Genomic DNA, 24,498 nt, shown 5'->3' on the forward strand with positions numbered 1-24,498 from the left:
TGTATCTTTGTTCTCATTGGTTTCAAAGAACATCTTTATTTCTGCCTTCATTTCGTTATGTACCCAGTAGTCATTCAGGAGCAGGTTGTTCACTTTCCATGTAGTTGAGTGGTTTTGATTGAGTTTCTTAGTCCTGAGTTCTAGTTTGATTACATTGTGGTCTGAGAGACAGTTTGTTATAATTTCTGTTCTTTTACATTTGCTGAGGAGTGCTTTACTTCCAACTATGTGGTCAGTTTTGGAATAAATGTGATGTGGTGCTGAGAAGAATGTATATTCTGTTGATTTGGGGTGGTGAGTTCTGTAGATGTCTATTAGGTCTGCTTGGTGCAGAGATGAGTTCAATTCCTGGATATCCTTGTTAACTTTCTGTCTCATTGATCTCTCTAATGTTGACAGTGGGGTGTTGAAATCTCCCATTAATATTGTATGGGAGTCTAAGTCTCTTTGTAAGTCTCTAAGGACTTGCTTTATGAATCTGGTTGCTGCTGTATTGGGTGCATATATATTTAGGATAGTTACCTCTTCCTGATGAATTGATCCCTTTACCATTATGTAATGACCTTCTTTATCACTTTTGATCTTTAATGGTTTAAAGTCTGTTTTATCAGAGACTAGGATTGCAACCCCTGCTTTTTTTTGTTTTCCATTTGCTTGGTAGACCTTCCTCCATCCCTTTATTTTGAGCCTATGTGTGTCTCTCACGTTAGATGGGTCTCCTGAAGACAGCAAACTGATGGGTCTTGACTCTTTATCCAATTTGCCAGTCTGTGTCTTTTAATTGGACCATTTAGTCTATTTACATTTAAGGTTAATACTGTTATGGTTGAACTTGATCCTGTCATTGTGATATTAGCTGGTTATTTTGCTCGCTAGTTGATGCAGTTTCTTCCTAGCATTGATGGACTTTACATTTTGACATGTTTTTGCAATGGCTGGTACCTGTTTTTCCTTTCCATGTTTAGTGCTTTCTTCAGGATCTCTTGTAGGGCAGGCCTGGTGGTGGCAAAGTCTCTAAGCATTTGCTTGTCTCTAAAGGATTTTATTTCTCCTTCACTTATGAAACTTAGTTTGGCTGGATATGAAATTCTAGGTTGAAAATTCTTTTCTTTAAGAATGTTGAATATTGGCCCCCTCTCTCTTCTGGCTTGTAGAGTTTCTGTGGCGAGATCTGCTGTTAGTCTGATGGGCTTCCCTTTGTGTGTAACCTATCCTTTTTCTCTGGCTGCCCTTAATATTTTTTCCTTCATTTCAACTTTGGTGAATCTGACAATTATGTGTCTTGGAGTTTCTTTTCTAGGGGAGTATCTTTGTGGCATTCTCTGTATTTTCTGAAATTGAATGTTGGCCTGCCTCACTAGGTTGGAGAAGTTCTCCTGGATGATATCCTGCTGAGTGTTTTCCAACTTGGTTACATTGTCCCCGTCACTTTCAGGCACACCAAACAGACGTAGATTTGGTCTTTTCACATAATCCCATATTTCTTGGAGGCTTTGGTCATTTCTTTTTACTTCTTTTTCTCTACACTTCTCTTCTTGCTTCATTTCATTCATTTGGTCTTCAATTGCTGATACTCTTTCTTCCAGTTGATCGAGTTGATTACTGAAGCTTGTGCATTTGTCACGTAGTTCTCGTGTTATGATTTTCATCTCTATCGGTTCTTTTAAGGTCTTCTCTGCATTGATTATTCTAGTTATCCATTCATCCATTCTTTTTTCAAGGTTTTTAGTTTCTTAGCACTGGTTAAGTAGTTCCTCCTTTAGCTCTGAGAAGTTTGATCAACTGAAGCCTTCTTCTTTCAACTCGTCAAAGTTATTCCCCGTCCAGCTTTGTTCCATTGCTGGCGATAAGCTGCATTCCTTTGGAGGGGGCGATGCGCTCTGATTTTTTGAGTTTCCAGCTTTTCTGCCCTGCTTTATCCCCATTTTTGTGGTTTTATCTGCCTTTGGTCTTTGATGATGGTAATGTACTGATGGGGTTTTGGTATGGGTGTCCTTTCTGTTTGTTAGCTTTCCTTCTAACAGTCAGGACCCTCAGCTGTAGGTCTCTTGAAGTTTGCTTGTGGTTCATTCCAGACCCTGTTTGCCTGGGTATCAGCCATGGAGGCTGCAGAAGATAGAATATTGCTGAACAGCGAGTGTTGCTGTCTGACTCTTGCTCCGTAAGCTTCATCTCAGGGGTGTACCCAGCCATGTGAGGTGTGAGGTGTCAGTCTACAAATAGTGGGGGATGTCTCCCAGTTAGGCTACTCAGGGGTCTGCTTCAGAGCCCTGCTTCAGCTCTCACTGGTCGGGCTGCACCCACAGACCAGCGCCAACTGTCCAACATGCCCCAGTGAGATGAACCCGGTACCTCAGTTGAAAATGCAGAATCACCTGTCTTCTATGTCGCTCACGCTGGCAGCTGGAGGCTGGAGCTGTTCCTATTCGGCCATCTTGGGCGCATTCTCATATTGACAGTTTTTTGCATGAAGAGCTGTTGAATTTTTTTGAAGACCTTTTCTGCATCTATTGAGATAATCCTGTGTTTTTTATCATTGGTTCTGTTTATGTGATAGATTAAGTTTATTGATTTGTGTGTGTTGAACCAACCTTGCATCCCAATGATGAAGATGACTTGATTGTGGTGGATAAGCTTTTTGATGTGCTGCTGGATTCAGTTTGCTGGTATTTTATACAGGATTTTTTAAAATTAATTAATTAATTAATTTATTATTATTATTATACTTAAATTCTAGGATACATGTGCATAATGTGCAGGTTTGTTACATATGTATACTTGTGCCATGTTGGTGTGCTGCACCCATCAGCTCGTCAGCACCCATCAATTCGTCATTTACATCAGGTATAACTCCCAATGCAATCACTCCCCCCTCCCCCCTCCCCATGATAGGCCCCGGTGTGTGATGTTCCCCTTCCCGAGAACAACTGATCTCATTGTTCAGTTCCCACCTATGAGTGAGAACATGCAGTGTTTGGTTTTCTGTTCTTGTGATAGTTTGCTAAAAATGATGGTTTCCAGCTGCATCCATGTCCCTACAAAGGACACAAACTCATCCTTTTTTATGGCTGCATAGTATTCCATGGTGTATATGTGCCACATTTTCTTAATCCAGTCTGTCACTGATGGACATTTGGGTTGATTCCAAGTCTTTGCTATTGTGAATAGTGCCGCAATAAACATACGTGTGCATGTGTCTTTATAGCAGCATGATTTATAATCCTTTGGGTATATACCCAGTAATTGGATGGCTGGGTCATATGGTACATCTAGTTCTAGATCCTTGAGGAATCGCCATACTGTTTTCCATAATGGTTGAACTAGTTTACAATCCCACCAACAGTGTAAAAGTGTTCTTATTTCTCCACATCCTCTCCAGCACCTGTTGTTTCCTGACTTTTTAATGATCGCCATTCTAACTGGTGTGAGATGGTATCTCATTGTGGTTTTGATTTGCATTTCTCTGATGGCCGGTGATGATGAGCATTTTTTCATGTGTCTATTGGCTGTATGAATGTCTTCTTTTGAGAAATGTCTGTTCATATCCTTTGCCCACTTTTTGATGGGGTTGTTTGTGTTTTTCTTGTAAATTTGTTTGAGTTCTTTGTAGGTTCTGGATATTAGTCCTTTGTCAGATGAGTTGATTGCAAAAATGTTCTCCCATTCTGTAGGTTGCCTGTTCACTCTGATGGTAGTTTCTTTTGCTGTGCAGAAGCTCTTTAGTTTAATTAGATCTCATTTGTCAATTTTGGCTTTGCTTTTGGTGTTTTAGACATGAAGTCTTTGCCCATGCCTATGTTCTGAATGGTATTACCTAGGTTGTCTTCTAGGATTTTTATGGTATTAGGTCTAGCATTTAAGTCTGTAATCCATCTTGAATTAATTTTCGTATAAGGAGTGAGGAAAGGATCCAGTTTCAGCTTTCTACTTATGGCTAGCCAATTTTCCCAGCACCATTTATTAAATAGGGAATCTTTTCCCCATTTCTCGTTTTTCTCAGGTTTATCAAAGATCAGATGGCTGTAGATGTGTGGTATTATTTCTAAGGACTCTGTTCTGTTCCATTGGTCTATATCTCTGTTTTGGTACCAGTACCATGCAGTTTTGGTTACTGCAGCCTTGTAGTATAGTTTGAAGTCAGGTAGCGTGATGCCTCCAGCTTTGTTCTTATTATAGAGGATTTTTGCATTGAGGGGTATTGACCCTAAGTGTTCTATTTTGTTTTGTCTCTGTCAGGTTTTGGTATCAGAATGATGCTGGCCACATGAAATCAGTTAGGGAGGAGTCCCTCTTTCTTGATTATTTGGAATGACTCAGAAGGTACCAGCTCCTGTTTGTACCTCTGGTAGAATTCGGCTGTGAATCCATCTGGTCCTACGATTTTTGTTTTGTTTTGTTTTGGTTGGTAGGCTATTGATTACTGCCTAAATTTCAGTACTTTTCATTGATTTATTCAGAGATTCGACTTCTTCTTGGTTTAGTCTTGGGAGGGTGTATGTATCCAGGGATTTATCCATTTCTTCTAGATTTTCTAGTGTCTTTGCATAGAGGTGTTTATAATATTCTCTGATAGTAGCTTGTATTTCTGTGGGGCCAGTGGTGATATCCCCTTTCTCATTTTTATTGTGTCTATTTGATTCTTCTGTCTTTTACTCTTTATTACTTGAGCTAGTGGTCTATCTCTCTATTTTGTTAATTTTTTCAAAACAACAGCTCCTGGATTCATTGAATTTTTGAAGGGAATTTCGTGCCTCTATCTCCTTCAGTTCTTGTCTGATCTTAGTTACTTCTTGTCTTCCACTAGCTTTTGAATTTGTTTGCTCTTGCTTCCCTAGTTCTTTTGTGATGTTAGGGTGTTGATTTGAGGTCTTTCCAGCTTTCTGATATGGGCATTTAGTGCTATTAATTTCCCTCTTAACACCACTTTAGCTGTGTCCCAGAGATTCTGGTACAATGTCTCTTTGTTCTTATTGGTTTCAAAGAACTTATTTATTTCTGCCTTAATTTCGTTATTTTCCCAGTAGTCATTCAGGAGCAGGTTGATCAATTTCCATGTAGTTGTGTGATTTTTGAGTGAGTTTCTTAATCCTGAGTTCAAATTTGATTGCACTGTGGTCTGAGAGACTGTTATGATTTCAGTTTTTTTACATTTCCTGAGGAGTGTTTTACTTCCAAATATGTGGTCAATTTTATAATAAGTGTGATGTGGTGCTGAGAAGAATGTATATTCTGTTGATCTGTGGTGCAGGGTTCTGTAGATGTCTATTAGGTCCCCTTGATCTAGAGCCGAGTTCAAATCTTGAATATCCTTGTTAATTTTCTGTCTCGTTGACCTGTCTAATATTGACAGTGGGGTTTTAAAGTCTCCCACTATTATTATGTGGGAGTCTCAGTCTGTTTCTCGGTCTCTAAGAACTTGCTTTATGAATCTAGGTGCTCCTGTATTGGGTACATATATATTTAGTATAGTTAGCTCTTCTTGTTGCATTGATCCCTTTACCATTGTGTAATGCCCTTCTTTGTCTTTTTTGATCTTTGTTGGTTTAAAGTCTGTTTTATCAGAGACTAGGATTGCAACCCCTATTTTTTTTTCCTTTCCATTAGCTTGGTAAATATTCCTCCTTCCCTTTATTTTGAGCCTGTATGTGTCTTTGCATGTGAGTTGGGTCTCCTGAATACAGCACACTGATGGGTCTTGACCCTTTATCCAATTTGCCATTCTGTGTCTTTTAATTGGGGCTTTTAGCCCATTTACATTTGAAGCTAATATTGTTATATGTGAATTTGATTCTGTCATTATGATATTAGCTGGTTATTTTGCACACTAGTTGATGCAATTTCTTCACAGTGTCATTGGTCTTTATATTTTGGTGTGTTTTTGCAGTGACTAGTACCAGTTTTTCCTTTCCATATTTAGTGCTTCCTTTAAGAGCTCTTGCAAGGCAGGCCTGGTGGTGACAAAATCCCTTAACATTTGCTCGTCTGTAAAGGATTTTATTTCTCCTTTGCTTATGAAGCTTAGTTTGGTTGGATATGAAATTCTGGGTGGAAAATTATTTGCTTTAAGAATGTTGAATATTGACCCCAACTCTCTTCTGGCTTGTAGGGTCCCTGCTGAGAGATCTCCTGTTAGTCTGATGGGCTTCCGTTGGTAGGTGTCCTGACTTTTCTCTCTGGCTGCCCTTAAGATTTTTTCCTTCATTTCAAGTTTGAGTAATCTGATGATTATGTGTCTTGGGGTTGATCTTCTCATGAAGTATCTTAGTGATGTTCTCTGTATTTCCTGAATTTGAATGTTGGCCTGTTTTACTAGGTTGGGGATGTTCTTCTGGATAATATCCTGAAGTGTGTTTTCCAACTTGATTTCATTCTCCCTGTCACTTTCAGGTACTCCAATCAATCATAGGTCCAGTCTTTTCACATAGTCCCATATTTCTTGGAGGCTTTGTTCATTCCTTTTCATTCTTTTTTCTCTAATCTTGTCTGCATGCCTTATTTCAGCAAGGTGGTCTTCAGACTCTGATAGCCTTACCTCTGCTTGATCAATGTGACTATTGATATTTGTGTATGCTGCATGAAGTCTTTCAGCTCCATCAGATAATTTATGTTCCTCTCTAAATTGGTCATTCTAGTTAGCAGTTCCTCTAACATTTTATCCAGGCTCTTAGCTTCTTTGCATTGGGTTAGAACATGCTCCTTTAGCTGAGAGGAGTTTGTTATTACCCACCTTCTGAAGCATACTTCTGTCAATTTATCCCTCTCATTCTCCGTCCAGGTTTGTGCCCTTGTTGGAGAGGTGTTGCTATCATTTGGAGAAGAAGAGGCATTCTGGCTTTTGGAATTTTCAGTCTTTTTTTGTGCTGGTTTTTGCTCATCTTTGTGGATTTATCTACCTTTGATCTTTGAGGCTAATGACCTTTGGATTGGGTTTTTGTTGGTGCGGTGGGGTGCCTTTTTGTTGTTGTTGCTTTCTGTTTGTTAGTTTTTCCTCTGATCGTCAGTCCCTCTTCTGATGGTCTATTACAGTTTGCTGGAGGTTCACTCCAGACCCTGTTTGCCTGGGTATCACCAGTGGAGGCTGCAGAATAGCAAAAATTGCTGCTGTTCCTTCCTCTGGAAGCTTTGTCCCAGAGGGTCACTGGCCTGATGGCAACCAGAGCTCTCCTCTATGAGGTGTCTGTCAACCCCTGTTGGGAGGTCTTTCCCAGTCAGGAGGCATGGGGTTCAGAGACCCACTTAAGGAGGCAGTCTGTCCCTTAGCAGAGCTGGTGTGGTGTGCTGGGAGAATCCCCCTTGTCAGGATCAGCCACTGTCTTCAGAGCCAGTGGCCACGAAAGATTAACTCTGCTGAAGCTGGGACCCCAGCTGCCCCTCCCCTGAACCAGGTGCTGTGTCCCAGGGAGATGTGAGTTTTGTCTGTAAGTCCCTGACTGGAGCTGCTGGATTTCCTGCAGAGATACTCTGCCCAGTGGAGGAATCTAAAGAAGAAATCTAGCCACAGCTGCTTTGCTGCACTGCAAAGTCCAAACCTCCCAGTCTCCTTAGCACTGTCAGGGGAAAACTGCCTACTAAAGCCACAGTAATGGCAGTCACCCCACCCCCTTCCAAGCTCAATCATCCCAGATTGACTCCAGACTGCTGTGCTGGCAGTGAGAATTTCAAGCCAATAGTTCTTGGCTTGTTGGGCTCCATGGGAGTGGGACCTGCTGAGTGAGACTGCTTGGCTCTCTGGTTTCAGCCCCCTTTCCAGGGGAGTGAATGGTTCTCCTATCTCATTGGAGTTCCAGGCACTGCTAGAGTATGAAAACAAACAAACAAACAAACAAACCCTGCAGCTCAGTGCCTGCCCAAACAGTTGCCCAGTTTTTTGCTTGAAACCCAGGGTCCTGGGCCCATAGGTGCTTCATTATAGCTAAAGATCTTTTCTGAGGTTTAACCAAAGTTTCTTTCTTATATACTATGTTCATTCTGCCCTCTGGAACAGCACAGAATAAATGGACTTTCTCTTCCCCTGCCTTTAGCTGTTGGAGGGCATTAGTCATAGTCAGGATAATGTAGCAGCTGCCAAACTCTCATAAAGAAGAAGTGGACCTGTGGAGACAGCACAGCATGTGACTGTGGACACACATTTTGGCATAAGATAAAGCTGGGTTTAAATCCCATGTCTTGTACTCTTTGTAATCATGGTCAGGTCCTATCAGTTTCTCATCTTTTTTCCCCCCTTGGGTGTAAAATGAACAACATAAATTAAAAATGTGAATGGAGGCTCTCCCTCCTAGTGGCATTTGCTATGAGGATAAACAGATGATGCTGATGAGAACTCAACATGCTTGAGAGCTCGGCCTTTTAAAGAATAATTGCTATGTAACTATACCTGTCCTGTCGCTCCTGAGTATTTTCTTCTCCAGGGTACAAGATGTATATAGGGACCCCTTCAATAGCATGGCAAGTCTTCCTCTTTTTTGCTCACCCTACTCTGATCAGGCCTAAGTTTGTCTGTGTTCTACAAGGTGATGCTTATTATTTAACATGTAACTTTTTTATTTGAGTGCATCGAATAATAACAACTCACAGTTTTAAGTCTTCTAAGTGCTAAGGACAGTTTAAACTCATCACATATATTATCTTTTCTCATCCTCATAATATTTCTATGAGATGAATGCTATCATTATCATCTCTGTTTTACAGATGAGGAAACTGAGTCTCAGAAGGGTTTTGTAATGTATTCAAGGTCACATAGGTAGGTAAGATTAGAGCTGGGATTTGTACCCAGGCAGGATGGCTCCAGCAGTGATACTCTTAACCCACAGGTTGCAAAGCCTTACAGAGTAACCTAGGGCTATGAGAGCAGAAGACTCACCTTGGACTCTCATTCTAAATGTGGCTCATCATTATTTCCTATTATATTTTTTATCTTCCCCAAATCTCCATTACTCTTTCATGATTTGACCTATCTTTCTCAAGAATACTAAATCAGGCCAGGCTGTGGTGGTTCACACCTGTAATCCCAGCACTTTGAGAGGCTGAGGCAGGTGGATCACCTAAACTCAGGAGTTGGAGACCACCCTGGGCAACATGGCAAAACCCCGTTTCTACTAAAATACAAAAAATTAGCTGGGCGTGGTGGCGTGGGCCTGTAGTCCCAGCTACTCAGGAGGCTGAGGAGCGAGAATCACTTGAGCCCAGGAAGTGGGGTTTGCAGTGAGTTGAGATAGCACCACTGCACTCCAGCTTGGGCTACAGAGTGCCACTGCCTCTCAAAACAAACAAACAAACAAACACAGCATACTTAATCAGTTCCCACTAACATGAGCAAATTGCCTTTTTTGAGCCTGTTTTCCCATCTGTAGAATGGAGATAAAAGTGTATATGCAACAAGGTTGTTATGAAAACTTAGCGTGATTCAATCAAAGTGTCTAAATCAGTATTTACATATTTGAATAATTACATATTTCTGTTCCCTTCCCTCACTGCATTAAGAGAGAATGAGCAGCATAATTAGATTGTACTATGACATTTTATAAACTGTACAAAGGAAATGGATGTGTTGTGGTGGAAGTCTGGGAGGCCAGGTAGGGCTTCCAAGACTGAGAGGAATTTTATCTGGGTGTTGAAGAATGAATAGGAGTTATTCACACAGCAGGGGATGGAAGAAGACCTAGACATAGTCACCTGGGAATAGTAATAGAAAAAGTGAAGAATACAGATATTGGCTTGTTTATCCATCTTGTTCGTCTGTTTCTCTTAGAAAAATTAAACTGAGAGGTGGCAACGTGCTAGCAGTCTTCGCTTACTCTCAGCGCCTCCTCGGCCTCGGTGTCCACTCTGGCCGTGCTTGAGGAGCCCTTCAGCCTGCCGCTGCACTGTAGGAGCCCCTCTCTGGGCTGGCTGAGGCAGGAGCCAGCCCCCTCTGCTTGCCAGGAGGTGTGGAGGGAGAGGCCTGGACGGCAACTGGGGCTGTGTGCCGCGCTGGCGGGCCAGCGTGAGTTCCCAGTGGGCGCAGGCTCCGCGTGGACCCTGCACTGGGAGCAGCAGGCAGGCACCCCCGCCCTGGGCAGCAATGGGCTCAGCACCCGGGCCAGCAGCTGCGGAGGGTATGCCAGGTCCCCCAGCATTGCCGACCCGCCTGCGCCATGCTGGAATTCTCACTGGGCCTCAGCCGCCTCCACGCAGGGTAGGGTTCGGGACCTGTAGCCCGCCATGCCCCGAGGTCCGCCACCATGCCCGAGGTCCCCTGCCATGCCCGAGGTCCCCTGCCCCTCAGTGGGCTCCCCTGCAGTCCAAGCCTTGGTCGGAGCCTCCCTGCCGGGCGCTACCCTCTGCTCAGCAGCGCCCGGTCCCATGGACCGCCCAAGAGCTGAGGAGGGGAGGGGTGTGGCTGGGGACTGGTGGGCAGCTCTGCTGGTAGCCTCACCAGGGGATCCACTAGGCAAAGCCAGCTGGACTCCTGAGTTGGGTAGGGACTTGGAGAACTTTTATGTCTAGCTAAAGGTTTGTAAATGCACCAATCAGCGCTCTGTGTCTAGCTAATCTAGTGGAGACTTGCAGAACTTTCTGTCTAGCTAAAGGATTGTAAATGCACCATTCAGTACCCTGTCAAAACAGACCAATCAGCTCTCTGTAAAATGGACCAGTCAGCTCTCTGTAAAATGGACCAATCAGCAGGATGTCAGATAAGGGAATAAAAGCAGGCCACAGGAGCTGCAGAGGCAAACTGCTCCTGTCCTCTTCTGTTTTGTAGAAGCTTTGTATTTTTGCTCTTGGCAATAAATCTTGCTGCTGTTCACTCTTTGGGTCTGTGTTGCCTTTATGAGCTGTAACACTCACTGTGAAGGTCTGCAGCTTCACTGATCAAGCCAGGGAGACCGGGAACCCACCAGAAGGAAAAAAGTCTGGACACATCTGAGCGTCTGAAGGAACAAACTCTGGACGCCATCTTTAAGAAGTGTAACACTCACTGCAAGGGTCCGCAGCTTCCTTCTTGAAGTCAGCGAGACCAAGAACCCACCAATTCCGGACACAAAAGCTCCCATCACTTCTTTTTTTCTACTAATTTTTGTTTCATATACCAGCAACGTGATGAAAACAAAACAATTGAAACAAATACCTCTGCAAAACACCATCCTAATGCATTGAGTGCTTTCCTTTTTCTTTTTTAATCATTATTAAAATTCCATCAAACTTTATCTTTCTGTTACCCAGTTACTGTTGTTAAAAATTTAATTTTTCTTTTTTAATGCTTACTGCTACTCATTTCACTTCAGTAACTATTATTTTTACATATTGTGTTTCCATTTTTAAATTAAAAAATTCAAGGATAAGCTATCTTGAGAGAGAATTTAAAGTTGCAAACTTGTTACATATATGAACTTTGAATAAAATGCCTAGATTTGAATTGCAGCACTGTAAGTATTATCTTTGTCTCCCTATGTAGTTTATTTTAACTCTGTCTCAATTTTGTTTTTTGGAGTTTTTCCTGCTAAATGGAGATTAGCAGTAGCTGCTTCATGTTTATTGTCATGAAAATTAAATGAAATCCATATAAAGCAGGGAGCCTAGTGCCAAGCTACTAATGTTGGTTATCACTATTAATGTATAATACCTATCAACTTTTACATAAATGTAAATATATGTGTATAATTTATTCTTAGCCAGGATTTTTTTTCTCATCCGGAAACAAAAATACTAGTTTCATTTTTTACTCTAGCCTTTTTATGTTTATCTTTCAATAAGTGTCTTATAGAATCACAGTGTTCTATAAGTGTTAATGCTTTCATTAATTTGTCTAATTTGCTGAATGCCCACTTTGTCTTGAACACTATCCTAGGCACGTAGGAAGCTTATGGTCTGGAGGGAGAAACACAGCTAAGCATAGGATGACAATGCAATGTTATAATGACTACCAACAAGGGCTACACGAGGCTCTGTAGGACTCAGAACCCAAATGTCTCACTGTGGTCCACTAGATCATGAATATTCTTGCCCCAGACCATTTCTCCAACTGCTTTCACTGAGCCCCACCCCAACTTCACCTCCTCTTTCTTATTCTTCCCCAGCTATACAAGCTTTCTTCTGGTCCCCTTTCTTCTGGTTCCCATGCTCCTGTTGTGTTTCCAGCTCTGGGCACATGCTCCTGTTGCTGCCGGGAACCCCTGCCTCATTCTCACGTATTGCCATCTTCTCATCCTTCATCTTAGCTTGAATGCCATTTCCTCAGAGAGCACCTATACCATCCACTGGTTTGTTGCCCTCAATTTTCGCCACCCTGTCACCCTCATTTTTTTCTTCTCAAGGTCCTTCAAGTGTGTACTTGTATATTACCATCTTTAAGCTGTAAGCTTCATGAAAGCAGATTTCATGTCTTGTGTTCATCACTGTTCATACAACACCTCAAGTATCTGGAAGATAGGGCTCCATAAAATACGTGTGCAATAGATAAACATCAAGGAATGTCACAGATGTCTGGGTTAATCTGAACAGATGAGGAAGAGTTCACCAGGGAGACAAGGAGAAATTAATGGTTTAAGTATCACAATTTGAATGCAAGCACACACATTTGAAACACAGTCCTATTTGGGTTCAAATCTAAGCCTTGCTATTTACCAGCTATATGTACTTGGGAAGATCATCTTGATTTTATGGTCCACATCATCTTTCTTTGTGAAATGGAGGTAATAGCACCTAATTGTGGGGCTGTTGCGAGGAGTAGACCTAAGATTTCAAGGTATGCAGAATACAAAATAAATAGTATCATTATGTGTTTATTCAGACGTAATCAGGAGAATCAGAAATTGAGTGCATTGGAAATATTTCAGCACAGTTGCTCCTCACGTCTCAGTCTGAGAGTGACAGTGGTCTGACCTGAAACACTGAGCTGCTGTGAGGAAAATTGAATTGTTGAAAAGTCTTTGGAAGTACAAAGTGCCTACAGCAAGTTTTGAAGGTCAAAATTTACAGTTTGTCTTTCACAGTATCCAGAGGATGTAAAAATAATGGTTACTCCTTATTTCAGGCACTAGTCTACATGCTATACATATAGTAGCTCATTTAATCCTAACAACTCCACGAAGTGTTATTTTCTTGATTCTACAGATGAGGACACTGAGACACGGAGATGTTAAGAAAATTGTTCAACATCACAGAGCTAGTAAATGACAGAGCTGACTGTTCAAGGCATGCAGTATATCAATGGCAGTACTTAAAATGCACTCTGTGCTGCCTGTGTGTGGCAGAAAGCCCTGTGGAATGGGAATATGACATACATAGGTTCATATCCTTCTTCCACTGCTTACTAGTTCTGTGGCCTTGGACAAAGTTTTTAATCTTTCTGAGCCTCTGCTTCCTCATTAGAAAGATGGAAAATAACGACATCTACTTTGAAGGGGGTTGTGACATTTAAATGAGCCAGCATATGTAAGGTGCCAAGCTTGTAGCTACTGTTCAGTAGAAGGGGGCTAATGTGACTACTAACAGCAGTACTAAAATCCACTCATTGGTCTTGACATGGTTGAGATTTTACAAGCCTTGATGGCTTTTAATTGAGAAATATGCATCCGTGACAGGTAATCAATACGCTCATTTGGCAGCCAGGTTCCAGCTGAAATAAAGCTAAACGATGATGCAATTAGAATATACAAACAAATCCCCTGCAGAAGCCAAATAGACTTGACTGCCTTCTCCATCCCAATCATGTTACCGTGTTTGGAATGCATCTGGAAGTCATTTTTCTCAGTGAATCTAGACCCAACTAAATAAACAGAGCTGCTTTTCTTCATTTGCTGTTTGCTTTACCTGCTTTCTCCCTGGAGCTCAGGTTCCCTCTGCCCAAAGTGGGACAGCACATCAGCTGGACTCCCTAATGTGTGAAGAACGTTGCAAACCTCACTGACAAACACTATCCCTTGAAATTCATTTTGTCATTTCTTTTCTTGTTGTCAGACTGAATGACAAAAGCTGGCAATTTTAATGGGGAAACAGATCAGGAGGCAGGTTCTCAACAATCCCTGAACAATCTTTTAAAAAATATCCTTCTCCTTCTTCTTTATTGGAGTCTGTGAATTATTAAGTGACAAGGCTGTCTTGCGGTTTACGCTCACATACACTAACCTTCTCCGACTTTTTCTTCCAGTACTCACAACTGTAGCTTATTAACTGTAAATCACATCATGACTGCCATATGCCAGTGAAGATAATAAACCATGAACTTTGCTAAATTTTGGTTGTTCCTAGTTCAACTCCTAGAACTTTTACTTATTAGTTCTATGACTTGGGCAAGTAATATTAGTCCTAGTGCCTCAGTTTCTTCATGTATCAAAAGAGGGTGATTATAGTACCTGACATTTGATTTGGTAGGAGGACTAAATGAGATATATGTAAGGCTCTGATATTGACTGGCACATAATGAGCTTATAACACATGATAGTTATTATTATCACCCTAAATTTTGAGTCAGATTTCAGAAACAAGAGTAATTCTGGTCAGCTAACTTTCTGTAGGATACTTTCTGGTAGGCTTCAGATACCGTGAAGAATATGGACTTCGAAGATACAGAAACTTGTATGATATGAATTTTGGCTCTGCCACTTCTGAGTGACCTTGGGTGAATTACTCAATGTCTTTGAACTTCAGTTTCCTCATTAGTAAGCTCTTTAAAGAATGTATGTAAATATAAATGTCTCCTCACAGAAATTTGAAATTTTAGACTTAGCTAAAGCAAGCAAAATTGCTGTTAGAATCCATAACTCTCACACATCCATAAAGATCTCAATACCAGCATGATCTAAAACTGCTTCCAAAGTAGCCAGTCATAGGACCAATAAACTGGGAAGGGCCTTTGAACATCATCTTGTCTAATGCATTCATTTTACAGAGAGAGAAAAAAACAAGGTTCAAAGGAATTCAGTGAGTCATCTAAGACGACACAACTAGAAAAAATCTTCACTCAAAAGAAGAACCCAGTTATACTGAAATGACCAATAGTCTAGCAAAGCAAAACAAAAAGAAAATAAGTAAAATAGTGAATTCAAATTTAAAATAAAGGTCGAAGAAAAGGAAGGGGGAAAAAAGGAAGGAGGGAAGGAAGGAAAAGAGAAAGAAGGGAAGGAAAATCTAATGGAGTGTGTGGCATCATCTGGAGCACATGCTGGTCCCGTGGCTTGGAGTATGGTGAGGCCAGCAGGATGGGTGCTAAAGAGAATAGGACAGGAGGTGAGGCTGCAGAGACACAAATCCCAGCTCCACCTCCCAGGAGCTGTGTGATCTGAACAAAGGAACCTAACTTCTCCACCTTCAGTTTTCTAATATCACCTTCTCTGTATGGTGGTTGTGAGGACTAAAGAAATGACTGGTGGCCAGGCGCGGTGGCTCACTCCTATAATCCCAGCATTTTGGGAGGCTGAGGTGGGTGGATCACTTGAGGTCTGGAGTTCGAGACCAGCCTGGCCAACATGGAAAAACCCCGTCTCTACAAAGATACAAAAAAATTAGCCGGGTGTGGTGGCGCACGCCTGTAATCCCAGCTACTCAGGAGGCTGAGACAGGAGAATCCCTTGAACCCAGGAGGCAGAGGTTGCAATGAGCCAAGATCATGCAATTGTACTCCAGCCTGGGTAACAGATCGAGACTTCATCTCAAAAAAAAAAAAAGGAAGAAAAGAAATGACTGGTATAAAATTATTAGTACATAGGCAAGTATTAGTACTTGGTGTAGCACATAGGAAATATTCAATAAATTTAGGTGGTGTTCTTATTAAATGTGAATTTGGTTATCATTTCTTTTTTCCATTTTTAAAATAGTTGTTTTGAAGTCATTGTGATATTTTATGTTTTCCGAAACACCATGGTGCTAACACTGTGGTAGGTATTGGAAGTAATAACGAAAGAAGGAAAGGGCTTGTGGGAGTGGGTACTGGAAAGGAACCAATACTGAAATGTACGTAGTGCCTACTATGTGTGGGACATTCTGTGGGAAGCTTTGTATATCTTCTTCTACTTAATTCTTGTCAAAGGGCTATGGAGTATTAGTGGTCTCATTTTACTACTGAGGAAAATTAAACTCTGAGCAACTAAATAATTTAGCCAAGGCATTTTTGACCCAAGAGCCTCTTTTCTGTTTCTTCCATGATACAGTCCCTGACCAGGAGGAGTGCTTTGGATATAAGTCTAATTCTGAAAGCACCAGTCTATATTCTTAGAAATCTTTAAAACAAAGATCAGAAAAAAATGTCTATTACTGGTTTTCTTGGTTTTCAGGTAAACTACTGTGAAGAGCCCTCATTCATTTTTCGATACCCTTCTTCCCTTCTGTAGACTGTGAATCACCAGATTTAAAAGCAGGCAATCTTGGAATTTATATATTTTTCTGTGTTTTCTTATTTTCAGGATAAACAGTATTGCTGGTCCCAAGACAGCTGGAGTAACATTGTTCTTGGACATTGATGGGCATGTCTAATTAAGGTAAAAAGAAAAAATATATATGTGTATATATATGTATATATGCATGCATGCACACATGCACACACATAATACAATTTTCTTATACTTTTTTTCTATGCTCAAGTGTTGTGGTTTGCAGAAACATGTCTATGTGTAAAGTGGGAGTGGAAGAGCAATGACTGAGAAATTAGTGTCCTTTTGTCTTTTGTCTTGAGAAAAATCCTGTGGGTTTGAAAGCGGCATTCTCAACAGATCTCTGACAGTAGGCTTTGTCAAAGTTGGTAGAGATGACCAGCATTAAGCACACTGATTGCTTTGGTTTAAGTTGATTGGTTTTCTTCTTTGTGAGGGACTTCCTTAATCTAAGGCTATTTCTCCACTTTTTCTGAAACATTCCTTTGTAAAAAATCAAATAATATAAAAATGCTTCTTTGACAGAAAAAGTAAGTTAATGGATAAAATTTTCTCATTTTACAACTTTCTTTCTCCAGTTTTCTCTTGAGCCTTTGAGACTGGCTGTTATTTGGCCTCCCACGTGCACCTGCCAATGACCAAATTAATAAAAAGATAGCAAATGATGTTATTGGAAAGACTCAGAAATAACTGGTCATGCTTAGGTCATGATATATATATATTTAAATAGATTTGAGTACTTTGGTTTTCGGTTGCATTCGTATGCAGCAATCTAGTCATATTTTCTGTTCATAAAGATTATAACTAGTTCAGAGATTGGGATTAACTGTGTCTTTTTTAGTGGAACTTTGCAACGATCATGGTGTTCTAAGGAGCATGGTGTTCTATGATTTCCAGGTATTCTGCCACCTGGATGACGTGCAGAACCACATATAAGGGTCGTCATAATTTCCATTTGTGATTCCAACATGTGGATAAAGTATTTATTATTGTTGATTGTATTTCTCAGAAGCTGTTTATTAATGGTTCTTACATGTAAGAAGGCACATTGCCCAAGTTTACCAGATGGAGAGTTGAGGCTTGCAACATGATAACCTATAGATAATTCAAGCCTAATTAGGCACATGGTAAACTCAAGTCATTATAAGCTTGGTGAATTTGCGAGAATGCTCCAGAAGTTTCTTTCCGTTCTGGGGAAACTGTCGTCAGTAAAAGGGCAAATGGATGACCTGGTCCTCCTCTTATAAAACCAGGAGGCTAAAACTACTTCATGACCACTTTACTAGGTCTAGAAAAGAGACTGAAAATTTTATATATACACATGGAGAGAGAGAGAGAGCAATTATTGTATGCTTTAGGAATAAGATAAGCTAAGGCAGAGAGCCTCAGAACTGATCTTTCAAATCAGAAGAGCCAGTTATGGAAGGAGGGATTCAATATGTGAATCATAGTGAGAAGCCTCCAAGGTAAGGTAATGGACTTAGGTAAGAGTTTTCCATCACAGAGATCTGGGTGGTAAGATACACATCTGAATTCAGGGATCCAGTTTGCCTAGAAGGAAAAGGCAGAAATCAGGTTTTAAGAGGCTAGAGAGAGAGAGAGAAATTTCATCAGGTAACCAAATCATGGAGCTCCAAGCCGAAGTCCTTGAGAGTGGTCCAGGTATCAAGCAACATAGAAGCCAAATATAAATTCTATTAAAGAAAGACCTTCAGTTTCCATTTTGGTCCTATATATGTGGTCAGTGTTGTCATAAAGGTTTAAATTTATAGCAATGGGACAGAGAGCTCTAGGAAGTTAGTGCTTACGAATTTCAGCTAATGACGTGTTGCAAATGTGGAACTTAGAGTTTTGAGCGAGTGAGGTTGCTCTTCACAGAACCCTTCCTTTTTTAAATTTTCTACCCCTGAAATAGCTGTTGGTTGTGGTTCTGTAAATCAGTCCTAGCTGACACACTTACAGGTAGCTTCTGCACAGTTCAGACAGGAACTGAGCTGCATCTCTTCCAGATCAACAAAATTAGGGAATTCTTCTACTACAAGCTGAGGCCAGCCCTGGGCCCCAATGCCAACAAACACAAGCCAGGATTCAGTCATCTCTCACCTGGCGCCAGGTGTCCCCAACCTTCAGTTGCATTTCTTGGCCTTATCTGTGCACAGCATTGACTGAGGTGAACCTTCCTCACCCTGAGAAAACAGGGGGCCTTACAGAACTTTCTTTCTGACCCTGCTCCCAAGAGACCTTCAAGCTCCTGAAATGCTGCATTTAAAGTTTTGCAACTCTTGCCCTCTAAGAAAAGGCTTTTGGTTTTGCAACCTGCAAGCAAAACTCTAAAATAAGACTATGGAAATAAAGCCAATTTACCACTCTCTTCCCCACTAAGCACCACTTTTGTAAGTAAGGAATAAAATAGCCCTTTCCCCCCATCTCCCACACCAGCTCTTCCTCCCCTCCTCCTGGCCCCTGCAGCTCTCTAGCAGGCAATCCCTTTACCGCAGAATCATCAGGAAAGCACTGGCTGACAGGCCATGTTATTGCTTCTGATCCCATTGGTCACATTGTGTAACATCTTAACTCCTAACCTAATTCGATAGATGCAGCTTGACAGGGCATAGCAGGGGTGTGGTCTAGCTTGCCTGGAGCTGGGTTTAAGACTCCTCTGCTGAGGACCTGCACAGCATTCAAAGCATTTTAGGGCATATTTCTTGATCAAAATATGTGTAAGGGCAGCGGACTGTCCCTACCTATCGGGTTAGTTTCCAGGAAATGTCTGTGGCCATTCTTGTCTTCTTATTTAATGAAGGTTAAAGATCTTAAGAAATATCTTAAGAAAAAAAGCATAAATGATATAAAATAAGTTTTAAGTCCTTAGAGGACTGAGGTTGCAGTGACCATCAGAAAGCATTTTCAAAGCATTTTCATATTCAATAAAAGTGGTAAAACAAGTCGAGAGAATGCCAATGACATCGTATACATCTCCAGTTTAAAATAAGAGGATTGAACAAGTCAGTTCCAGTTAACATCCCTTGCCCAGGAGAAACTTTCAGCTTGTATATTTGTTTTACTTTGTTGTAACAAGAGTATGCTAAGAGAAATGGAATTTCCTTCCACAGTATTGTGCTATGGGTTCTATGCTAGGTTCTGCGCTAGGTTCTGCAGACAGAAAAATAAAAGAGATATGGTTGGTTCCTGACCCCAAAGAGTTCACAGCCTGGATGAGAAAAGACAATGTACACAATGGTAACCCAGAGCAGAAGGCAGGTTGGAGAGAAAGGAGCTTGGAGTCAGGAGACCAGCAGATTGCTTCTGCAACATTCCAAATGAGAAGACGAGGAGGGAGCAGGACACTCAACAAGGACAGTGGTGACCGAAACACAGAGAAAGGGACAGAGAGAGGACACATCTGAGTTAGGAACACAGGGAAAGTATAGGTAAGGGGACAGCCAAGAATCTCAAAGAAATCAAGGCTCTAAGAAAATAGCTTGAATCTTCCAAATTAAAATGATTGCATTTCTCCCCGTGCTAGAGCAATTACAATTTTCAGGGAGTTTGAGTCCCTAGTAATTCGTGTTAGCACCTTTCAGACCATTTGTGATGATCAATTGCCTGGATGCATTAAGAAACAAGCTACTGATGAAATTGATATTTTTAAATATTGTTTTATTTCTTTTCTTTTCCTTTTTGTCCCAAAGTGCCTTGGAAGTTAGAAGGGAAGTGTGAGTCATATGCTGCCTAGCTGGGAAGGCTGGAGGTAGTGATGCTGTTACCAGATGATAGGAAATCAGGTTATAAGCCCTATTTGTTTTCCAGTGTCTCCATGATGTGACATTAGGAGGTGATGGCTGCAGTTACCGGAGACATTTGTTCCAATGATGTTCATAAATATACTTTGTTAGGCAGTTATGTCAAATTGACCTCCCTTCTCTTCCCCTCTCTGAGAGCAGGCTGCCTTTCAGCTGTTTGATTTCTCTCCCTGAGATAGGACTGTGCTGACAGAGAATCTGGAACTCAGGTGTGAGACAGGAATGTGAAATCTAATTGCAGTATGTGCACAGGAGGAAAAGGCAAGCTGGAAGGTGAAGAAGGACACTGGGAGAACCCTAACTGTATATGGGAATATTTGCATTTGAGCTGAATGATGAACTGGCTGAGGAGCTGAATGATGAACTGGCTGAGGCGGGAAGGTAGTCATTCAAGGCTGGTAGGTGATGGACAAATTGGCAAGTGTCTTTCCCTTCTGGGTTGGGGCCTTGTTTTTTGGATAGGTAGAGATGGTGGGTTTATTATTTTGGGGATTCATAAAGAGCTGGAGAAGAGGACACATAATGAGGTTAAATACTCCTGACTGTGTGACAGCTCTCTGTGCTTCAGTTCCTCTGTCAGATGAGCATTTGGCTACTCACCTTGCAAAGTTGTTATAAGATAAAATGAAACAACATGGCATGTGGTTAGCCCAGTTTCAGGTGGGTATGGCCCTCAAGGATGTCGGCTTCCTTCCACAACCCTGTTCTCTCCTCCATAAAGACTGGGTGCATGAGAGATAGCAGTTTTGTTACAGTGCAAACAGGCTTAGTAATGAAACCTATCTCAGTGCATGAAAGTATACTGTGGTATGTACATGACTTCCTGGGGAATTCTGTTAAAATTTAGATTCTTATTTAGTACATCTTGAGTAGGACCTGAGATTCTGCATTTTTAACTTGCTCTCAGGTGATATGGATGTTGCTGATCCATGGACTGCACTTTAGTAGTAAGAACCAACCAAGGATGGAGCTGGCAGGAGGAAAAGTCCTTGCAAGGGAATCTGAACAGTTAAAGGAACAGTGTCCAAGGTTATATCCAGATGAATCAGGTGTGGGGTGGGCAGATTCCTGTGGCAAAGGAAATTCCATTCCATTTTTGAGGCAAGATTGTGGATGATAACCAGTCTTGAAATGACCTCGAAGCAGGAGGCCCTGGGTAATCATCCCACGTCTGAAACCTCAGTGGCTCCTGACTGACCTTGCGTTAAAGTTCAAACTCCTCAGCATAACTACCATACCCGTCATGATCCTGTTTCTCCACACACTCTCTCCCTGTGTGTTATATTTTTTTCTGCAGTTGGCCATGTCTTTGCATGTGCTTATTCTTATGCTTGGAATGGTCTTTGCACTCGGCTGCCTTGCCTACCTAACAAGCTCCTATTCACCTTTCAAATTTATTTTTAAAAACCAACTTCTCTATGAAAGTTAAACATTCATAGCTTATATGTATACTAAAGTCTCTAGCCATATTTCTGAGGATTGACAGACTCCAGGGCTGTCTATCTTCTCTCCACCCTGCTGCCATAATCTGTGTTTCTTGGGAGTGGGGTCCTTGTTTAATTGTCTGTGTCTTCCTAGGACCTAGCACAGTGCTGGACAACCCCAGCCATTCAGTAAATTATAGTTAAATTGAACAGAAAATTGGTTGGAGGAAACAGGATGGGGACGATTACAACCTGCTCTAGGAAAGAACCTGTGAACATAGGGGGCTTTAACCAAAAAGTTGGAGGAGTAAACCAGGGAGGGCTTTCATCTGAAAGAAGGGATTGTTGTGCTCAGCAGAGTAAATCTGCATGCAGACTGTTGAATGCAGGTTGCAGGCATCCTAGATGAGAAGGGACCCCAGCCTTGTGGATTAACTTATCGCTGAGTAGAGTAGAGTGATGCTCTGTGATTTTCTGAAGTGCTTTTCATATATACTACTGTTGAGCCCATTTTAACCCTTCAGGTTCTTTGCAGAAATAGGCTCCCCTGTCTGTCCTCCAGGTCTCATTCCCGTTTAGGGAAACATCTGAAGTAGCTAAGGCCAATACTGAATTATTGAAATCCTACTTGACAAATGTGACAGGAAAAAATAAACTTGAGTTCCACCCAGTGATGGAAAACTTGAATTAAGAAAAGGAGAAAGGGAGAGATACTACTTCACCTCCTACGTGAATTCTACCCTCTGAGTCCAAGGCTGGCTTCTTCAGTCCCTCCTTCCTTTGGGGTCATTCTCTATACCTACCTTTTCAAATTTGCAATCTAAGTCTCTCTATTCTGAAGTTAATAGTTGCAAAAGTGTCAAGAGCTTCCTATATATAAGGCCCTATAAATAGTGTGTTGCTATGTCTATTTTGTCTAAGCAATTCATATTGACAATTGATGAAAAACACTTCTATACTGCCCAGGTAGGGAAATGGACCCTAGACACAACCCCTGGCCTTACCATTCACAAACTATGAGACTCTAGGTAATTCTCTGTGCACTCAGATTTCTAATGTATGAAATGGAAAAAGCAATACCTCCTTCATGGAGTTTCTGGAAGGAGTAGACAAAATACTACATTTTATTCTGTTACCTCTTTCCGAAAACTATGCTTATGTCAATAATATTATCTCAAACCTTTATCATACATTGAAATATATTATTAAGTTGCCATATAAAAATGTCTTGTTATTAGGGAATGAAAAACTACAAATATCAATGCGATAGAAGGGACTACCCCAAAATAGACCTAAAATCTGTAACAGGATCTAAAGGCCAGTGATTTAACACATATGACATGCATGACATTTAAAATAAACCAATCACTTTACAAAAGACAGAGCAACACTTTGATGAAAAAAAGTGGCCAAAAGGGGCATTTAACAAGCAATTCATTGGGGGAACAATATGGCCAGTAAGATTATCAAAGGCTTTTCAGCCTCACTTACTGTTATTATTATTATTTTCTATGTAAGGAAGTTGATACTTAGAAGAGGGAAGTAACTTTCCAAAAGTCACTGTAAGAGTAGGTAGAAGAACCCAGCATGAACATGGTTTCTCTTTCAATTGCTTGTCTTTTAAAAAATGTGTAAGTGGGAGCTGAACAATTAGAACACGTGGGACGGGAGGGGAACGACCCACACTAGGGCCTGTTGGGAGTGGCAGTAGGGGAGGGAGAGCATCAGGATAAATAGCTAATGCTTATGGGGCTTAATACCTAAGTGTTGGGTTAATAGGTGCATCAAACCACCATGGCACATGTTTGCCTATTAACAAACCTGCATGTCCTGCACATGTATCCCAAACTTAAAATTAATTTAAATTAAAATTTAAAAATTGTTCTTTGTTATTTCTGCTTATTTTGCTTTTCCAAATGTATTTTGCATTAAACTCTTCTTAGATTTTGAAAGTAAAACAAAGCAAAACAAAATTTAAATTCTCAAAATATTAATTGAAATTATAAAATGTAGACATTAAAATAAAAAATTGGAAAATTTAATAAAGATTTTCTTACTTGTACACTCATCTGTTATTCTTTAAAATAATGTTTGTGGCCGGGTGTGGTGGCTCACACCTGTAATCCCAGCACTTAGGGAGGCTGAGGTGGGCAGATCACAAGGAGTTCGAGACCAGCCTGGCCAACATGGTGAAACCCCGTCTCTACTAAAAATGCAAAAATTAGCCAGGTGTGGTGGCACATGCCTGTAATCTCAGCTATTTGGGAGGCTGAGGCAGGAGAATCCCTTGAACCCAAGAGACAGGGGTTGCAGTGAACCAACATCACGCCACCACACTCCAGCCTGGGTGCCAGAGACCCTGTCTCAAAGAAATAAATACATAAAAATAAAATAAATAAAATAATGTTTGTGTTTACTTTTTCTATTCCAAACAATATGTGGGGCACAAATGTGAGAAAAGTGAGCAGAATGTAACCCGTGCCCTTAAGCACATTACCAATGCAGGGGGTAGACAGATATATAAATAAATAATTTTAACATTTGCTTTGTTTACTACAGCCAGTTATAGTAACCATTTTTACTAATTGTAACAAACATTATCTGATTTATAAAATGCTCTCTGTGACTAATCATGACATCTGAACATGACAGAGAGTCACAACATTTTATATCTGAAACCCTTGGGGCTAGATATTTCTTGTAGTTCGGAATTTGAATGGTAATATGGTGCATATTCCATATATTACATAACAACTTCAGCAGGGTCTGGGGAAAAACCCATAATCAAGCATATTAAAATGCCTGCAGCAGTCTAAACATTCACATTCAGATCTGTTTTTGCACCAAATGAGTAAGGCAAAACATTCAGTTTTCAGAATATTTTGGATTTCAGAAATACAGACAAGTCTTATGGATCTATGATTT

At 40.9% G+C, this 24,498-nt stretch overlaps 1 long non-coding RNA gene across 1 annotated transcript in view; it reads left to right on the top strand.

Moving 5' to 3' along the window:
- Window positions 1–24,498, top strand: part of LOC110741317 — a 2,275,404-nt gene that overhangs the window by 1,604,485 nt on the left and 646,421 nt on the right. The window contains exon 5 of the long non-coding RNA XR_002517353.2: window positions 16,380–16,454. This is a non-coding gene — a long non-coding RNA (uncharacterized LOC110741317). The remainder of the gene's footprint in view (window positions 1–16,379; window positions 16,455–24,498) is intronic.

This window comes from Papio anubis, chromosome 12 (assembly GCF_008728515.1).
Source record: "Papio anubis isolate 15944 chromosome 12, Panubis1.0, whole genome shotgun sequence".
Classification (NCBI taxonomy): domain Eukaryota; kingdom Metazoa; phylum Chordata; class Mammalia; order Primates; family Cercopithecidae; genus Papio; species Papio anubis.